This window comes from Thalassophryne amazonica, chromosome 5, assembly GCF_902500255.1.
Source record: "Thalassophryne amazonica chromosome 5, fThaAma1.1, whole genome shotgun sequence".
NCBI classification, from domain to species: domain Eukaryota; kingdom Metazoa; phylum Chordata; class Actinopteri; order Batrachoidiformes; family Batrachoididae; genus Thalassophryne; species Thalassophryne amazonica.
The window spans coordinates 86,491,979-86,496,851 of NC_047107.1; positions in this window are offsets into that span (position 1 = coordinate 86,491,979).

Below are 4,873 nucleotides of genomic sequence, written 5' to 3' on the forward strand. Positions count from 1 at the left end.
ACAAAATAAGTTAATTCATGTGGAAACAGTAATGCAGTTATTGTACTGGAAATGATGTGTGACTCAGGTAATGTTAGCATTCCTTTTTGTGAAGTACCATAGACCTAATTAGCATGGAAGCTAAGCTAAGTATAGCATTTAGTTATGTATCTCTCCTACCTATCTGTGTAGATATTTTGTAATACTCACCTTATTATTTGATACTTACCTGCTGTATTTGTATTTATTTCAGTTTTACCTTCTTTTCAATAAACCTCGCTAACTACAAGACCTGCCTCTTCCTTGGGGGATTTGTTGAAGAGACGAGTTTAGCTGGCTGTTGGCTTTAAGAACAGTACAGTAAAATGGCAGCCTCTCATCAGAAGACGGAGGAAGATGAAGAGGTTCAGCAAGAGCTTTCTGCGCAAGAAGTGCAACTAAAGGACACTGATGCACAGTCATTGGAGGTTATGTCCCATGTATCCGGCTCTCACCGAACCAAAGGCTCACGGGCTTCATCAGTTAGCATGGCAGTTGTGCAGGCATGGGCAAATGCTGAAGCAGCTAAGGCTAGAGTAGCCTACAGTAGGAGAGAAAAGGAACTAAAAATTGAGAAAGCTCGCCTTGAAGCTGAATTGGATGCACTCTGTCAAGACAGAGACACAGAGGCAGCTATCGCCAAAGCACTTGTCATGGAAGCCTCTGCTGGTGAAGTAAGCTCTCGTAGCTTGGCAAGTTTTAAGTCGTTACCCAAAGAACAGAACGTGCAAGAAAAAGTCAGAGAATATGTTGCTAACCACACTCATGTAGCAGATTATGAAGAAGAATTGGGTTTAACCCCTCAATCACCACAACCACCTGGCCTACCCACGCACATTCATGCGCCCAATGCTTCCACTCCAGCACAACTGAGCACCCCTCCAGACAATGGGATACAGCAACACTTCGGCCCACAGCAGCCACATATTCAGCCTCCTGTACCGCAAGCGCTTATGCAGCCTCCAGTATCGCTTCACACACATAGGCAGCCTCCCTGTATTACAACTCCCTGTTGTTACTCCAGGTCCACAAAGTTCGTCAGCAATACAATGGCCCACCCAGTGCACCCTTTGCCCAGAAGCACGACCTTGGGTGGGTGATTGTCGGCGACGTCTGTTTGAGTGGAGCTCACTCTCCGAAAACACTGAACACATTCAAGACATGCTTCAGACAGTCTTCTCGAGATCTGACAAGGACTATCATCTAGCGCCATCTATTGATGATCTCACGTTCCTGCAACTAATGGACAAAGAGTTCATCAGGGATGACAGCGGAAGTTGGGTAGCCCCATTGCCATTTCAGACCCCAAGAAAACCACTCCCTAACAACATGCGGTATGCCTACAAACACTTTAAGTCACTGCAATGCAACTTTCAGAGACAACCCAACATGATGGAAGACTTCATTGAATTCATGCAGGGGATTCTGGATAGCCACCATGCAGAGAGCGGGCACCACCTTTAGAGGATGGAAAGGAAGCTTGGTACCTTCCTATCTTCGGGGTGTATCATCCCCAGAAGCCCGGGAAGATCCGGGTCGTGTTCGACTCAAGCGCTAGCTTTGAGGGAGTGTCCCTGAACGATGTCTTGCTTCAGGGTCCCAACCTCAACAATAGCCTTCTCGGAGTGCTTCTCAGATTCCGGAAAGACCCAGTAGCAGTTACTGCAGACATCAAACAGATGTTCTACTGTTTCTATGTGACGGAGGAACACAGGGATGTATTACGCTTCCTGTGGTTCAAGGACAACAACCCTGAGAATGAGGTAGTGGATTACTGCATGACAGTTCACGTGTTTGGGAACAGCCCGTCACCGGCAGTCGCAACCTACGGGTTGAGAAGATCAGCCCAAGAGGGAGAGAAGGACTTCAGCAGCGACGTCTGTGAGTTCATCAAGACTGACTTCTACGTCGATTATGTCCTCCGGTCCTTTCCCTCAGAGGCCGAAGCAGTGGATGTCGTGACATGAGCTCAGCAGTTGCTGAAAGGCTACAACATAAAGCTTCACAAGATTGCCTCCAACAAAACAAGGGTTATGGAAGCCTTTCCCGCAGACGATCGGGCCAAGAGCATCGAGGCTCTAGATCTTGCTGTTGATGACTTACCTGTCCAGCGCAGTCTAGGTGTTGCCTGGGACATGACCAAGGACACCTTCACATTCACCATTCCTGAGTCTCAGAAGCCTTTTACACGCAGAGGCGTTCTATCCACAATTAACAGCTTATTTGATCCGCTTGGATTCTTAGCACCCGTGAGAATTCAAGGCAAACTCCTACTGAGAGAACTAGTGTCCCAAGGTACAGACTGGGATACGCCGTTACCTGATGAGAAGTTCCTCAAATGGCAGAGATGGCAGGAGTCTCTGCAGGAGCTGAATCAGCTGAACATCCCTCGCACTTACGCTTCCTTCCCAGTAACGATAGCAAAGTGCACCGAGTTATGGGTCTTCTCGGATGCTTCAGTGAAGGCGATTGCAGCAGTAGCTTACCTCAAGGTAGAGGATGAGAATGGCCACACAGAAGTCAGCTTTGTGTTGGGCAAGGCCAAGCTTGCACCTCTAGTGGAGCTCACCATCCCCAGACTTGAGCTTTGCGCAGCGGTGTTAGCTACAGAGATCGCAGACCAGGTCAAAGAAGAACTAGGCAGAGCACTGGGCAAGATCACATTCTTTACTTGACAGTAAGGTAGTATTGGGCTACATCAACAACAGATCCAGAAGGTTTTATGTGTTTGTGAGTAATCACATTCACTGGATCTGGCAGTCCAGTCACCCAAGTCAGTGGAGGTATGTTGCCACCAAGAACAACCCAGCAGACCATGCCACGAGGTCAGTGTCTGCAAGCCAGCTGCAAGCAACGAATTGGCTTATCGGACCCAAGTTCTTGCTACAGCCAGACAGTTGCTCATCACCTGACAATGACTTTCAGTTGATCGATCCAGATGCAGACCCAGAACTTCATCCTGAGGCCACAACTTTCCTGACCAAGGTTGCAGGGACTCACTTGGACTCACAACACTTTGAGAAGTTCTCATCCTGGGGGCGTCTGATAAGAGCTGTGGCGCGTCTAAGGCACATAGCCCAAAGTTTCCAAAACCAAGCACCTGACACAGGATGTGTTGGATGGCATCTCTGCAAGAAAGGAGTAACAGCTCCAGAGCTCACAGCCGCAGAGCACATCATCATCAAAACTGTACAACATGAGGTGTACGCAGATGGGATCAGATGTATCTGTATTTGTATTTATTTCAGTTTTACCTTCTTTTCAATAGACCTCGCTAACTACAAGACCTGCCTCTTCCTTGGGGGATTTGTTTTTGACGAGTTTAGCTGGCTGTTGGCTTTAAGAACAGTACAATAGTCACTACATTTTTTCCATTTTATAACTAACATAGGCAATCCTCAGTTACGTCACAAAGTTGCTGATTTGACAAAATCAACACACAAAGCTTCTGTCTTCTTTAATCGTGCACAATGATTTGAAGACTCACACCAAATTAATGCAACAAGCTGTTTTGTACCATCAATTGTATTTAATGTTTTGTTGTTTTTTGTCAGTGCATGAGCTGATGAAAAATATATTCTGCACATCAGTGTCTTAGCTATGTGCAGAAAAGAATGGAAACACTGTAGATTCTTTACATGAATATATACCGTTGTATGCAAAAGTTTGGGCACCCCTGATAATTTTCATGATTTTCCTTTATAAATCATTGGTTGTCTGGATCAGCGATTTCAGTTAAATATACCAGCAGATGAACACTGATATTTGAGAAGTGAAATGAAGTTTTTAGTATTTACAGAAAAAAAGTGTACAATATTTTAAACAAAATTAGGCAGGTGCATAGGTTTGGGCACACTTGTCATTTTACTGATGTGACTACATTTAGCACTAATTATTGGAACACAAAATTGGTTTGGTAAGCTCATTGACCCTTGACCTCCTTACACAGGTGAATCCAATCATGCGAACAACTCTCAAATGGCCTGAAAACAAAGATTGTTCAACATCATAGTTTAGGGGAAGGATACAAAAAGCTATCTCAGAGATTTCAGCTGTCAGTTTCCACTGTGAGGAACATAGTCAGGAAATGGAAGACCACAGGCACAGTACTAGTTAAGGCCCGAAGTGGCAGGCCAAGAAAAATCTCAGACAAGCTGAAGCAAAGGATGGTGAGAACAGTCATAGTCAACCCACAGACCTGCTCATGATCTTGCTGCAAATAGTGTCTCTGTGCAGTAGTAATTAAACCATTACTTAAAAAGCCATCACTTGACTTCTTACTTATAAGGTTTTGAATAATCAGGTTCCATCTTATCTTAGGGACCTCATAGTACCATATCACCCCAATAGAGCGCTTCGCTCTCAGACTGCAGGCTTACTTGTCGTTCCTAGGGTTTGTAAGAGTAGAATGGGAGGCAGAGCCTTCAGCTTTCAGGCTCCTCTCCTCTGGAACCAGCTCCCAATTCAGATCAGGGAGACAGACACCCTCTCTACTTTTAAGATTAGGCTTAAAACTTTCCTTTTTGCTAAAGCTTATAGTTAGGGCTGGATCAGGTGACCCTGAACCATCCCTTAGTTATGCTGCTATAGACTTAGACTGCTGGGGGGTTCCCATGATGCACTGAGTGTTTCTTTCTCTTTTTGCTCTGTATGCACCACTCTGCATGTAATCATTAGTGATTGATCTCTGCTCTCTTCCACAGCATGTCTTTTTCCTGGTTCTCTCCCTCAGCCCCAACCAGTCCCAGCAGAAGACTGCCCCTCCCTGAGCCTGGTTCTGCTGGAGGTTTCTTCCTGTTAAAAGGGAGTTTTTCCTTCCCACTGTCGCCAAGTGCTTGCTCACAGGGGGTCGTTT